At 43.5% G+C, this 16,480-nt stretch overlaps 1 protein-coding gene across 1 annotated transcript in view; it reads right to left on the bottom strand.

Moving 5' to 3' along the window:
* Positions 1–16,480, bottom strand: part of LOC111863802 (hexamerin) — a 51,992-nt gene that overhangs the window by 15,135 nt on the left and 20,377 nt on the right. The gene's annotated exons all lie outside the window — the stretch shown is intronic.

Here is a 16,480-nt window from a genome sequence, read left to right as displayed (position 1 = left end):
AATTCAGTTCTCAACCCTGTTATCGGCTATCTTGATTGAAGTTTCTCTTCGTTTTCCTCAGTCTCTACAGAATTTTGGATAATACGACGACCGATTCCTTTCACAGCCTTTCCAATTCATTATTCATCAGTAATCCTATCATTCAACGCTACCGAGTCGACTGACGCTTTAGACTCGCATTTGAAAGGTGCTGAGTTCGAATCTCTGCCTGGACACCGGCAAACCTGACTGGCGTTCTTGTGGTTTCCTCAGTCCTTCCTACAAATGGCTGAATAGTACTTGTAGGCTACGACCGCCTCCTTCCAAATCCTTTTCGATTCACAATCCATCATCTTAACTTTTCACACTGTCTTAACATTAGCTGCTGAAAACATCGTAAAACAGTGCACAGAATCATCGTCGTTAAAGAGCTATTAATAAATACACAGAGATCCTATACATTCGTTGCATTTTTTAGCTGGGGCATATCAAATAGAACCACGATAGGGAGAACGCTTCAGTCCTGCCAACATCCACACCTCTGAAAGAATTTAGTTTGAATGTGAGGTTAGGTTGTCTACGAGTACACTGCAAACTAGCGGCCGGTTTTTGTGTTGTCTGTGTGAGCCAGTATAACCGAGCTCATTTTGAATTAATAATTTTTCCCCTCAGAAACAACTCATTGTCTTAAATGTGGAATATCTTGAATGCTACATATACATGCACCATTGTTTCGGAGGACAATGCTGCCTACATCTTCATGGTGGAGGTAGGGGGAAAATGGTACATATCATAGAGCCACTTCTCATGAATATCTTCTTTTCAACACACGTAACGAAGTACAAGGGTTTGAGGTTATCACAGCGGTGACTATGAAGATTTCTCTATTCTGGGATATACCGCCGTGTATTCTCGTGAAAATCAACTGACGTTTCGGGAGAATATATAGCCTCCATCTTCAAGGTCGGAGAGTAAGGCAAGGAAGAAATCAACGGAAGCAGGCTGCGGTCTGAGCTCAGCTCTTTCTACTTGTATTTTGCTTTGCCTACTCTTGACACTGAAAATGGAGACAATATGTTCCTCCGAAACGTCGGATTCTCAGAACTATATGGCTTGCAACCCAGAAGACATGACTCTTCAAGTATTTCCAAAATTTAATGTGTTTATTTATTTTTAAACACAATTTTGATTTGTTGTTGTCATTGTCAAGAACATGGTCTAGCGGACACGCTAGAGGTTTGCATTTGGGATGTGCTTGGTTCGAATGCCGGCCGGGACACAGGATATCCTGACGAAGGTCTTTCATGGTTTTCCTCTGTGCGTGTAGGAAGATCCCGAGGCAGTATGAGTATTTCCTTTAGGGCACAGATGTTTTCTTCAAAATCATCCATTGAACCCTGGCCCTGCCACTCGACAGCCATACAGTGGAGCAATTGATCGCTTTGTCAGGTGACCCACACAAAATCATCCTTAAGCAAATTGAGTCATGTCACAGATATTAACTAACTAAACTACAATTATCACAATGGAGCTGAGCCGTTCTTGAGAAGCCGCCAGTTATGCAGCTATTCAAGAATTTCCAAACATTTTATAAAACTCAAAGATTCATTACCGTGTTTACAAGGGCACTCCACTGGTCCCTATCCTGAAACAGATCAATCCAGTCCATAACACCCCATCCTATATATCTAAGATTCGTTTTAATATTATCCTTCCATCTATGTCTGGGCATTCCTAGTCCTTCTGGCTTCCCCACCAAAATCCTTTTGTGCATTCTGCTTCTTCCTCATGCTTGCTACATGCCCTGCCCATCTGATCCTCCTTGACTAGATCACTCTAATTATACTTGGAGAAGTGTACATGTTATGACGCTCCTCAGTATGCAGTTTTCTCCAACCTCCCGTCGCTTCATCCCTTTTCGGTCCAAATATTCTCCTCAGCACCTTGTTCTTAAACACCCTCAGTCTATGTTCCTCCCTTACTGAACCTTATACGGGTATTATTAAACAGAATTTTTCCACGTGTTTTGGCTTCCTGTCAGTACGCCTTGTTCCAGTTCCTTCTGTGTGCTTTATTGAGTTGTTATTTGTGGAATTCGCAATTGCTCCATCCCACAGCCCCCTGCACGAGACCCCTTCCTTCTGACGGCAGTGCTCTGTCACCGAATGAGCTGGCTCAACTTGCAACACTTCGTGGTGCCCGGTTCGAGTCTCAGCTGGGATACGGATTAGCCTGGACATAGGACGTTTTCTTCTACATCGCCACAAATTTTTTATTATTATGCACTTCTGCGATATGTTTCGACATATTTGGCCATCGTCAGGGTATTTACATAAATTAACGTATAGCTGTTACATTGGCCAATGTTAGTAGCTTATGCTACCTCCATGTTGTCTGTGCGCCCACCCTATTAACTTTTGAATGCCTCAACCAATCTTTATGAAATTTGGTCTGCGCATCATGGCATCTGATACCATCTCAACGGCGTCCTTCATAAATTCCTCCCATCAGTCAGTGTGTCTGTTTTTGTATCCCTCCTATCGTTGCTAGGCAACGGCTCGGTAAACACGTCCCGGGGCGTCGAATATACTTAAAAATATAAGAATTGTTGGATAAATGTGTGTGTAGGTCTATCTGTATATCCCCCTATCGTTAATAGGTAACATCTCTGTAAAAGCGTTCCCGCGGCAAGGTAGAATTATTGAAGGTGTCGTTTTCTATGCAGTCCATATCGTATCAAAGGAAACTAGGTGATTATTTCTTCCCAGAACTTATTGTTTTCTTATGACTGTATGTTTTTCTAGTTGTGTTACCCCTTGTGACTGTTGCTTTATACTGGAGTAAGGTAAATATTGAAATGTTAAACTGAAGAGGTTAAGATGCCTAAACGTTTTATGGGGTTTTCACGGTCATTTGATGCTTTATAATTTTTTAAATTGTCATCGTTCATTGTCTTAGATTTATGAGATATTTGTATATTGTGATACAATGCCTTTCGACCCTGACTTCACAGTTTAATGGCCAACATCTGTCTGAGTGCAAGACAGAGGAGTCTGATGTCTCGGTTGTGGACTTTCTGATGCAATTCATTCAAAACTGCATCGTAAACACGAGAGAAGTTTTAAGCGGGAGTGTGTACACAGCTCGGCACAGCTTCATTCACTTCGCTTGTACGTCTGTCCTACGGGGCGGTATCAAATAATTTAAACATTTCAAAATTTTAGTTTTTATGTCACAGAAAATTCACTGTGTTTCCATTACAAAGACCTGCCACTTAATGTTATAAGTTAAATAATGGATGTATTTTTTCAGAACCACACTAAACACATAAATACGTTCTTTGGGCAAAGTGCATAGTTTTCTGATGTTAAAGCAGGTGGTACATATAGGTACCACTGTGCTTTAACCCAGGAGTCGGAATAGTGTTGGGCTTGGGACTGGACGACCGAGGCAGAAAACTTCTCTTCGTCCAGACCGGCTCTGGGGCCCACCCAGCCTCCTATGCAGTGGGTACTTGGGACTTATTTCCCAGGGTGGAAAGCGGCAGGGGATTGAATGTTACAGCTAAGCTCAAGCTTTGCCGAGTTTAATGCATGGAGGTACAATCCCACTCCTCCATGCATCTTTATGGCGTGGTGGTTAGATAAATAAGCGCAAATACTACATCATTACCCTGCACTTTTTGCTGTGCTACTCTCCACGCTGATTTTGCGTTTTGTAATTTAGAATTAGAAATATCAAATGTCGTAGTCGTTACTCAGCTAATGTAACTTAACGTGACTTATTCTAACATTTTAAAGTACTAATATATACGTCAATGGCCGCACCATAGCTCAAGCGGTTAGTCGCTTGCTTCCCACCGCGGCGGCCCGGGTTCGATCCGGGTCTGGTCAAGTGGGATTTGTGGTGGACAAAGTGGCGCTGGGGCAGGTTTTCTCCGAGTACTTCGATTTCCCCTGCCCATCTTCATCCCACCAATTGCTCCACAATCACCCTCACATATCATCTGGGGCTGGTACAATAGGCCAGAAGTGGCCGCAGTACAAGGGACTTAGTCCCACCCCACTAACAATAAAAAAATACACGGCAATAGCATTGAGCAGAGCAAAATTGCGGCATGCGGTGTCCTCAGGTTGCGAATGGTGGGGCTGGTGGGTATGTATGTGTGTATATATGTAGTAAACCCTCGCTAATCCGGATCGAAATATGGAAAATTCTGTACACAGTTGAGTACACACTGTAATAGACACATGGCATTTAGGAAGGCAGATGAGTCACTTGTCTATTCAGACAAAACTTGACAGTTTCTTCAAACCTACATTATTGCGTTCAAAAACAAGTCAAATTTCTGCTTCTTCTATCGATGAATTAATGCATTATCTTTTTGTAGTTTTTCAATAAAGGCTCTACAGTGACTTTTTCTTGTATTTATTTTCATCAGCACTAATTATATCAATACATTTTCCTTTTATTTATGATGTAATTTATTTTGTCTTTTAGGGCTACCGTTTGCTTCACTGATCCGGATTGTCGCTTAATCCGGATGACCTCTCCCAGTTAGTGAGGGTTTACTGTATATATCGAATAATCAGTTATGGACTGCCGACAAGGGGCGATCATGCAACTTGAGTCTTGAGCTCGCCTGTTGCGAACCCTCTCCTGAAAAGCCCGTTTCGAAGGGATACGCGGGATGCCAGAACGGTCTGAGCGATTGGAAGTGGACATGAGATTTCGGACGGAAATCCTGAAGTCAGGAGACCACTTGGAAGAGGTAGTCATAGATGGCAGGGTGGTGTTAAAATTTATTTTGCTTGAAAAATAAATAAGTGGCGGGCTGCTGTTAACACGGTTATGTGCACGTAGTGCCCTTTTGTCATATGATGTCTTGTAGTATAACCGTTAAGTTTTATCTTTCCGGAGGAACCCGCTACCTCCATCTTCAGAATACTTTCATTACTATGTCCTGGGATGTGCCACCGTATTATCTGGTAGACGATTCACCAAGTATTCAGAGTTGGGGCGACCGTCTTCAGGGCACCCTGATTATTTTAGTGAAGGATGAGCGCCGTGTAGTTCGGTAGACAACTTATCAACGTTTCAGATTAACTCGTTGCTTCTATCTTTAGGGTAACCTAATTACTGTCTCTAGGATATGACGCCCTGTAGTCAGTTACCGACCTTGGAAAGACCCCATTCTGTCCAGGTTATCTTTACCAAACTACACGGCTTCACAGCTTAGATTACCGTAATCTTATTATGCAGAGAATGTTGATAGCCTAAATTCTTATTTCTGGTGAAGGCTTTCCTCGTGTCTGTATTGCGGTCGTTGTATTCGTGTTTACGGCATGACTGGACGTTCTTATCCGTTGGGTTTTGATTGGAAAGTTATAAAGAACCCCCATTAATTGGCGTAAACACACTTGTAGGGGTCAAAGAGGTCAGACGAATGTCATGTAACTTAGTAACTGCAACATTACATCACAGTTGAAGCAACGGCCTCGCCTGATCCACTTCTATCTCACATCATGCAGATAACAAAAGTGTTGACTTTCTTCTGGTCTTCATTACGTTCGTATAAGTAACCTTAACCACTGACCCATAAATTTTTTCATAAATATTATTTAAAAATTAATTTACTGCCTCACAGAAAACACACTATCTCAATTTTAAATACCTAATATTAACATTTTACACTAATGTAGCCCTCCTAATTAAAAAAATTATGATCTTACGCAATTAAGACCACCCATATTTTTTTTATTGATAGTAGGGTGGGACTAAGCCCCTTGTACGGCGGCCACTTCTGGCCTAATGTACCAGCCCCAGATGATAGGTGAAGGTGATTGTGGAGCAGTTGGTGGAATGAAGATTGGCAGGGGAAACCGAAGTACTCGGAGGAAACTTTCCCCAGCCCCACTTTGTCCGCCATAAATCCCACTTGACCAGACCCGGGGTCGAACCCGGGCCGCCGCGGTGGGAAGCCAGCGACTAACCGCTTGAGCTATGGCGCGACCAAGACCACCCATAACTTCTTACCTCTGCTCCGTAGTGACGAAACAGTCCGCTTCCCATCGCTTTACCTTCTCTCTAATCTACTTTCACCGAAAGGACGAACTGGCACTGCTTCTGAACCTTAAGACCTGGAAAGTTTCAACCACCTCATTCCTAATAACTTTAGAATTTCTGAACTACACTCCCCCCTCCCCCGCCACTGTTTATTCCATTCTTTCCATATTTCGAGAAACAGCGTAAGAGCAGTGTCGTCCCAAATTTGTTGGTTGGCTGCTTGGCTTGCGACGCTGAATATGAAGGCAGTATATTCCTCCGAAACGTCCGTGGACCTCTACCGGATTACACGGCGTCACATTCCAAAAAAATTCTCTTCATATAACTAAATGTTATAGAAGGCCTCGAACCTGGACTTATTGTTTAGAACTACTTAAAGAGGGAGGAATATTTTGACCAGCTAGGCGACTGTCAGCTTTTCCAAAAGGACTGTGCTTCGTAGTGTTGGTTATAAGGTAATATACCCACTGTACATGTTTGATTTCCATTTGGAAGGTACCCAGTTGAAATCCGGATCGGATATTCGCTGTTGTGTTAGTCCACTTTTGTTCGTACTAACGATCACTTGGTTGGTATCTTAACATACAGGGTGATTCAGAATAATATCAGTACTTACAGCGAAATTTCTGTTATCCGGATTCGAATACGGCACAAACATCTAAAATGATAATAAAGCTCGTAATAGTCTGATATGCACAAGTATTCGTGGACATCAGGCTGATTGCATATTGAACCAATCAGTGTTTGTGTAATAAAAATGTTTACAAATTTTTCGAAATCAGTCCCCATGCAGGCAGGGATTCTGGTTTTCACACCGGTAGTTATGAAGATTTTCAACGTCTGGGATATTGCGCCGTGTAGACCGTTGAAAATCAACCGATGTATTTCGGAGGGACATGTCGCCTCCATCTTCAAGCGTCGAAGAATAATTCAATCAAGAAACCAGCATGAAGCAGGTAGCAAGGAATGTCGGTAGATTTTCAGAGAACTGCATGTGGTTATATCTGGGAAAAGAGAACTCTTAACGCCCTTATGAATATTAATATTTTCGCGTATTATGGAGCGACTGTAGTCGAGATTTGGGATTGGCTGCTGGATTTATTGACCACTTTACCACACAATTCGTAACTATACTTAATTATAGCGCCATCGCTGATTTCCACACTTCACAAATGACTTAAGTACGCGCTAAGTTTATCCAGCCTGCGGTGTCTTCACTAGTAGTTGCCTGGTAACGGCTTTGACAATGGTTATTCTCCTCCTGGGCTCAAGTCCTGTTTGAATTGCTGCTGCCTTCCTTATAAATGACTTGCGGCCATTTCATACCAATCTCCTAGTTTTCTCCTCATCGCCTGACTCTCAACTGACTCAGCTTCAACCTTGTCCCTTGTACACAACATCTCGGGACGGACCGCGTAGAAAACACTTTTCCTCTGGTGCATGCGTATCCGTTGCCGTGGGAACGTGTTTCCTAAGCCATTCCCTAGCAACGGCAGTCCGTTCTTGGTTATTAATAATGCGTTGCTTAGCAACTGACGTCGTTCCGTTGTCTGTTTCGCGGCCGTTGCCTAGAAATGAGTGTTGTTTCAGAACCGTTCTCTTTCTCCACAGTTCTTGCTTTCAGTAAATATGCCACAATATTTTCTAATGGCTCTGTATATTAGAACTTCCCCTTTTCCTTCTGTTACCTCTCACACTGACTCACTTACTCTCATACTGACTCTTCTCACACTCGCCAATCAATTATACAACTCCGTGGTACGATGCAGGATTACGCTTGGGGTGATGACTTACTTACTCATGGAACTGAGCCCTTCTTGAGGAGCCGCCAATTCTGGAGCTACTTAAGAATTTTTCAGCATTTTATGGAACCCGAAGGTTAATCACTGTGTTCAAAAGAGCCCTCCATTCGTCCCTATCCTGAGCCAGATCAATCCAAACGATACCATCACTTCCTATCTCTCTAAGATCCATTTTAATATTGTCCACCCACCTACGCCTTGGTCTTCCCAGCGGTAGAACACAAAATCTATGAAAGAAGCTTCTCTTAATTTGGAAAGAGCAGCAAAAAGATGAATCTACAAATTAACCAAAATAAAACAAAGTACATGCCGGAAACAAGAAAGACTGTGCTAATGGACCTACATGCCGGTCACGGTAGCCGCGCGGTCTAAGGCATGCACTGTCTTCGCTCGCTCGGAAGCCGGGATCGTGGGTTCGAATCCCACTCAGGGCATGGATGTTTGTGTGCGTTTTTCTGTGTTTGTGTACAGGTAGAGGCCTTGCGACGAGCTGATCACTCGCCCAAGGAGTCCTACCAAATGTGTAAGATCTAGTAAACCGAAGTGAAACGGAGAGTTTCATGGAGGTAGGCTTAGGCCCAAATTGGGGGCTGTAGCGCCACAGAAAAAAAAATGGACCTACATATATTGAAATTGGCTCATATAAATTTGAGGCTGTATGTAGTTTCACTTACCTTGGATCAGAAGTTAACTGTAGAAATGACATCAGTGATGAAATAAAAAAGCGTGTACTTGCGGCAAATAAATGTCTCCGTGGCCTTAGGAAACACCTGAAATCCCAATTAATACCCAGGAAAACCAAAACTGTGATGTATAAAGTACTTATAAGATCAGTGCTATCTGATGCCTCTGAGACCTGGCCACTGTCAAGATCGGATACAAGACTGTTAAGTATATTTGAAAGGAGGACCTTGAGATATATCTTTGGACCAGTGGAAGAAAATGGAATATGGAGGAAGAGGTATAACCATGAGCTCTACAAACTGTTTAATGAACCAGACATTATTGGCTTTATAAAGGTGAGAAAGTTTGAATGGGCTGGACACACAATACGTGCCATNGTATAAAGTACTTATAAGATCAGTGCTATCTGATGCCTCTGAGACCTGGCCACTGTCAAGATCGGATACAAGACTGTTAAGTATATTTGAAAGGAGGACCTTGAGATATATCTTTGGACCAGTGGAAGAAAATGGAATATGGAGGAAGAGGTATAACCATGAGCTCTACAAACTGTTTAATGAACCAGACATTATTGGCTTTATAAAGGTGAGAAAGTTTGAATGGGCTGGACACACAATACGTGCCATTGAGAATAGAACCATCAAGAAAATGCTTAATACTAAACCAGAAGGAAATAGGAGAGTGGGAAGACCAAGATTAAGATGGGAAGAATGTGTGTGGAAGGACATAAGAATTTTGGGTGTAAAGAACTGGAGGAATGTAGCATCGAATGGGGAAGAATGGCGAGCAATCCTGAGGAAGGCCAGGGCTCACAAAGGGCTGTCGTGCCAGTGATGATGATGATGATGATGATGATTGTGTATCTTCCCACCAGGAGATATCCAGGTAAATTTATGGATGTTACGATGTGGGAACATTGTACTTTTGACAGTAAGATTTTTTTTTGATGTGGCAAAGTTTACTACTCTAACTCCATTATCATTACTAATTTCATGCAAACTCTCATTCTCAGTTGTTGGTTTGAAAATGTCTTCCGTCCCTACTTCGGCATTGAAATCTCCTAACAAAATTTTCATAGGGTACTTCGGGAATTGATCTAACAAATGTTCCAGTTCTTCATAGAACCTACCTTTATGTCATCAATTTTATCTTCTGTTGGGGCCGAACCAGCAACCTTTTAGTATTACCACGTATATATGATATCCTATCACTAACGAACGCTACCCTCTTAACTGCTTATACAATTCTCTTATTTACAAAAATCTGTACCTAACTANTCCTAACAAAATTTTCATAGGGTACTTCGGGAATTGATCTAACAAATGTTCCAGTTCTTCATAGAACCTACCTTTATGTCATCAATTTTATCTTCTGTTGGGGCCGAACCAGCAACCTTTTAGTATTACCACGTATATATGATATCCTATCACTAACGAACGCTACCCTCTTAACTGCTTATACAATTCTCTTATTTACAAAAATCTGTACCTAACTAATGATTTTCATTCCCCTTTCCATAGAAAAACGTATAGTCTCCTGCTGGTTCAGTGACACTTCCGCCCCATCTGACCTGTATTTCCGCCAAATCTAACTTATACTTTGAGATTTCTTCCGCCACTTTACTGAGCGAAGCCGCCCTATACATACGTGTACTCCAAACATTCCATGTACTGAATCTCATGTCCGTTTTCCTTAGCTTAGGTCGTTTATCCAAGGAATCCTTCCGGGTCTGAGGCTTCTTGAGAATTTTCGCAACGAGTTTATTTTTTACGGTGAGGATTTGTTCGCCTCACGCCCAACCCCCAAGCTGGAGGACCACCCCTTGTCGGCTGTCCGCGACTGCTGATCCAATATATTCGTAGATTCCCTCCATACCTGGAGGGCGTCTCCTCCATCCGCAACCTGAGGACGCGCCATGCCGTCGTGACAGGGACCCACCTAACGTGGGCTTGGGGTGATGACAGCTGTCAGAAAATATTCTGCTTGTATTTCTTTCATAAACTTCCCTGTTCTACCTCCCTTCTCCCTCCGTGTCTGTACCCCGAGCCAGTATAATTCAATCCAGACTGACACCCTCTTTCTTTAAGGTCCATGTTAATATATTCCATCTGATTCTAAGTCTCCCAAGTGCCATCTTCCTTTCGGGGAGGGTTCTGAGTAATATTCTGCATTAATTTTTCATTTTTTCCACGCGCTCTACGCGTTCCGCCCATCTCAGTATAGCAGGACCTGAATTACGCATTCGCTAAGCCCCGTAGCTGAGTGACAGCCCAGGCAAACTGCCCATCGCTGTAAGTGCGAACTTTCACCCAGCCTCATCACGCGGACCTCTCCAACTTTTCTATCGAACCAGAAGCAGCGTAAGGTCAGGGGTTGAGCAACAGGTCAGAGCGCTTTCACTGGCAACTGCAACTGCGTCCAATTAGAGACAGGCCGTTAATTAGAGCAGGGAAACAACTGCTGTCTTATCAGGTCGCAGTGGTGACTGATTACTTGCTTTCTGTGTGGCTCGCTTGTAGTATAGCTGGCCGGCTGACGGGCTGGTTGATGGGTTGAATGGCTGAGTAGCTGATTGAGTTTCTCTGTCCGATTAGCTGGATGGCTGACTGATTATTTTCTCTCTCAGTGACTGATTGGTTGATTGAATAGTTGAGTGGTTATTTGGCTGAATTATTCTGTTATGATTGACTGGTTTGTTATCTGGCTGACTGGTTGATTAGCTGGATGGCTGATTAACTGGTACTACTCTGTGAGTGCTACAGACCACGATGAAACTTGGACTATGTTTTTACAGTTTCCTAATCATATACACAGTCGGTAGGACTCCTTTGGCGGGGAATCAGCCAGTCGCAAGACCTTTAAAAAAATTTGCTTAGTGGGAGGTGGAGTCCAACTGGGTCCACTCGGCACGGCGGCCACTGATTGGCCTATTGTAGCCTGCTCCGAGTGATTATGATGATGGAGAATTTGGTGGAATGAAGATTGGCAGGGGAAACGGAAGTACTCGGAGAAAACTCGCCCCAGCGCCACTTTGGCCAACACAAATCCCACTTGACCAGACCCGGGATCGAAACCGGGCCGCCGCGGTGGGAATCCAGCGACTAACAGCTTGAGCTATGGCGCGGCCATACATTGTCGCAAGGCCGTTACCTACACAGGAGAACAAAAACACAGAATAAACGGAGACAAACATCCATGCCTCGAATGTGATTCGAACCCACGACCCTGCTGTTCGAGCGGTCATTATGATCGGCGGCTTATTTCCTTGACTAACTGGTTGATCAGCTGGGTAGCTGTTTGACATTCTGAGTGACAGTTTGAATACTTGAATGGGTGACTGTTTAAACACCTGCTTATTGGATGCTTTGTATCACTTATAGTTGAATTAACGTCATTAAATGACGAGATTCAATCAGCGTTAATTACAGACTTCGAATCTTGCACGTACAAGGCATTATGTAACTCCTAAATTTAAACTCTCATTCTCACCGTTCTGTATGTTTGATTCTACATAACTTGTAATCTGATATAGCGTGGTCAGACAATGTAGGAATCAGCAAATACCACTTGCTATAATGGTCCCGTCATATTCGTCAGTATATAACCTTCGCAGTTGAAGCAGGTTTGTTAAATAACATAGAAATCAGTCAAATAGACGCAGATGTTAAGGTTGGCCCCACACCCCCATGCGTCAAGACATGTAACAGTCAAGATACGTTGTCTGCGACATGACGCAAAGAATGGAGCACAGTTGAAACGAATTAGATTATGAAAACCGCCACACACCGGTCTGAGTCATGACGTCAGCATCATGACTCAGACCGGTGTGCTGCGGTTTTCATAAACTCATTCGTTTCAACTGTGCTCCATTCTTTGCGTCATGTAGCAGACATCGTGTCTTGACTGTTACATGTCTTGACGCCTGCCGGTGTGCGGCTTACCTAAGAGCCTCGTTATGACTGTCTAAAAGTATCTGTTGAAGTTTTGGCAAACAACTCCGAAAGTTTTCTGCGAATGGAAAAATTTGTATGCGGTGATTTATTTAAAGCCTTTAATTGCTGTGAAAGTTTATCAGTGCGTGTTTATATATATATACGTACTAACATATACTTGAGGAATAACAAACTAATTTACGACTAAGTACAAATGTGAAAGTCTGAATTCCTATACAGTATGACCAAGAAATTCCCACTATACAGAGTGTCAAAAAAGTCACCTAAATAGTGTTCAGCGAATTCTCATTATACAGAGTGTCAAGATTTTCATCGTGTAGGCTCTTCAAGAAATGACTCTTGCACAAAGCGTTCAAGACTTTTTTTTTCGCCGTGCAAATGTGGCTCACACGGTAACACTTCTGATTTCCATTTGAGATGTATCCGGTTCGAATCTCGGACGGGATATTGACTAATATGACCGAAGGTTTTCTTGGTTTTCTTCAGTGTCTCCAAGCAAATGCTGGGATATTACCTCGAACTAGGTCACGACCGTTTCGCTCCACGTGCTACTGTTGAATTCTTTTCCGGTTTATCATCCCCGCATTTGACAAAATATATTGTGGGCTGTTGGCAGCGTCGGTAAATAACCTATGCGCTCGAACTAACTAAATGAAGTACCTTACGTTACGGGGCATGAGAATAACTTAACTGTTGCTACCTGACATGAACCACTTCAGGTCGAATCACAGTAATCTTCCTATTTGGCCGCGCCATAGCTCAAGCGGTTAGTTGCTGGCTTCCCACCGCGGTGGCCCGGGTTCGGTCAAGTGGGACTTGTGGTGGACAAAATGGCACTGGGGCAGGTTTTCTCCGAGTACTTCGGTTTTCCCTGCCAATCTTCATTCCACCAATTGCTCCACAATCACCCTCACCTATCATCTGGGGCTGGTACAATAGGCCAGAAGTGGCCGCAGTACAAGGGACTTAGTCCCACCCCACTAGCAATAAAGAAACCTTTCTACTTAAGTCCCTTTTAATATGTTTCCCCATGTATCTCACAGATTCTAGCTGGTTTATGTAAGGATTTCAGCTATAAGTGCCAACTTTAGGGGATAGAGAGTGTCACATGATCAGCGCAACGGATTACCACCGCCGTTAGTCTTGGTTTTGTACACCGGACTCGCTACTTTTCCATTCAAGTAGCTCCTCAGTTTTCCTCACGAGGCTGATTGCACCCCGTTCCAGACCCACTACTTCTCAGAAAATCAGGTAGCTCCGGGAATCGAACCCGTGACCTCTGAATCTGTAGCCAGGAACTCTGACCACTAGACCATAGAGACACTAACTTCGCCGACAAGCTGCAGTTGCTCGGTCGGTATAGTTCTCTTGTAGACTACAGGCCACGGAGGTATATAAGAGCGAACACATTTCTCGTTTCTCCATATATGTCGACGTATAGCCGATTTTAATATCCTAATACAGCAACAAAAATGAATAATTTGACTCATAAAGCTTCTCACTATGTACATGCCTCTAGTTCCTTCTGGCCTTAATTTCAATTTGAGGTGACCTGAATAAGGGTTATACAATGATAGGCAGGGCATGTAACAAATTTATTCGAAGATTTTGTTAGGGTAGAGTAAAGGAAATGGGGCACGCGGTAGCGTAGTTGGTTGAGGCACTATGCTACAAGAAGGAAGGTCGCCGGCTCAAGTCCCGATGAGGCATTGGATTTTTTTAAATTGGCCTAATCCTTCCAGCCGTACTATGGCCCTGAGGTCGACTCAGCCTCTAACAGAAATGAGTACCAGGAATTAATTAAATAATTTTCCTGGGGAGTAAAGCGCAGCCGGCCCGTAAGGCTGACAACCTTACCGCCATCTTCGATCCGATTGTCTAGATAATGTGGGACATTAACGTCTCACAACCCTATGGGTCTTCAAGGCCTGATACAGGAATAGCTTTTCTTTTTTTAGAGTGAAGGAAATAGACCACTTGTAAAATCTCGACATAGATGGGAAGATAAATGTAAAATGAATCTAGATGCTGTAGTTTGGACTGAATCCATCTGGCCCAATTTAGGGACCAGCGGTGGGCTCTTATGAGTACGGTAATGAACCTTCGGTTTCAATTAAATTCGAGGACTTTCTTGAACAGCTTAGCAGCTTCTCTTGAAGGACTCTGCTGCTTGGAATTGGTTATGTCGAGACGAAATAGCACCAGCGCCATGTCAGGATGTCGAGTGGCCTTTCACCAGTGATGTCAGTAGAGTCTGTCGGAAAGCGCCGCTTGCGGGAAGTGTCGCCACGATGCAGTGTACTCTGTGAATGCTCATCTCTGACAGAACGTGCTCGATGTCTGCAGCCCCTCGGAAACTGAGGGCGCCCACAAAGGATCCAGATTGCTTGGGGCCACTCAAAGTTGTCCCTAAATCAGTAAGATAAAGGCTGACTTTTCCCTGCGCTTAACTAATTAAGCACCTCCTCACCACGAAGAGGGCCAAGAATGATAGTTATACCCCTACTCCCCCATACGCCTTCATAGCAAGGTGCTCAGTTGCTTAGGAACTTAAGGATAGGGCAAGCTTTACCTTCGCCATACAACGGAGACTAATGGGGAGTGGAGGTATAGCTCCACCATTCTTGACCTCTCCACTAGATGGATGTGAGTTGTCAGCTTCACGCCCTGGCCATCTTACTCCCGGGTGAAGAGACCTAGGTAGCCAATAGGCTGTGGCCACACGCGCGCACAAAATGCGTCCGTTGTAACGAACGTCGTGACGTCTGTTGTAGAAATAAACGAGAGGCGAATGCTACGCTTTCTTCTGGCTCCATTGCAGACAAAAAAATACGCACCGCATTCTGTAACTGTGAGGTGTCCTCAGCAACGTCCGTCGTAAAGTACGTTCTTTCGATGGAAGGCTGGACACTATGAAATAGATAAAAAATCTTTTGTCCCTGGCCGTCCAGCCCATGATCCGTCTCTATACCAACTGAGCTATCCCTAAGTAAGCCGGGCTGCGTTACCGAAACCATTTTATGATCTTGGATGGATTGAACTGCAATACAGACTTGAGTTTGTAGTTTTGAATGCTTTGGAGTTGCGATAATAATCCAACGTTCTTTATTCTTATGGTTAGATTTATATTGTGACATGTAGAGCCGTTGCTAGGTAACGACTGCACATTAAGCAGCTATACAAGAGACACTGCTAAATAATGGCTCTGTAAACAACAGCCATTGCTGGGTATTGGCCGGAACAGACACGTACCCAACAGTCGGTCGTAACATAACTTACTTTTACTTGATTAGAAGAACGTCTTGAGACGGCTGAAGAGTAGGAGGTGAGACAGTCACCAGACGGTAAGAACATGAGCAAGGAAGCAGAGGACATTGTTGGGATCTGTCACCAGGCAACGACTGGTGAGGACATAGTAAACTAAGAAGGCTTTATTTGTGCTGAGGTTACAGTGATCTTTGGAGTGTGCAAATCACTGAGACTATCGCAGTTATTTCTAGTTACGTTCTGCAAGCGTTCAATAAATACAATTACCAATCCAAACCCCGTCTATAGTCACTCCACAAAATCAAATATTTATTTTGCTCATTTATGATTTACTTAAAGACACGGTCAATATATTGTGACATGCAGACCCATTTCCAAGAAGCAATTTGTAAACAGGCGGCAGTATAAACAGCCGTTGCTAGGAAACAGCTCTGTGAATAAGTTCTTTACCCGGCAACGATGGAATGCGCAATAATAGAACAGACGTTTTCTGTTCGGTGCGTCCAGACCGGCTCTGTGGCCTACTGGGCCTCTTATCGAAATGGTACCTGGCGCTCTTCCACCGGGGGTAAAGTGACCATAGCTTGAATATCTCCTCTTCCCCATACGTGTTAATTGCATATTGCTTAATCGCTGAATTAATTAAGTACAGGGGCTTCATATTACTTTACATAGGAAGAAAATGGGAATAATAGCTCTTGGTGACATCTATGTAGTGTCTCTGTGATT

This window comes from Cryptotermes secundus, unplaced genomic scaffold (assembly GCF_002891405.2).
Source record: "Cryptotermes secundus unplaced genomic scaffold, Csec_1.0 scaffold1705, whole genome shotgun sequence".
Lineage (NCBI taxonomy): Eukaryota > Metazoa > Arthropoda > Insecta > Blattodea > Kalotermitidae > Cryptotermes > Cryptotermes secundus.
This window is presented reverse-complemented; position numbering and strand designations above follow the sequence as displayed.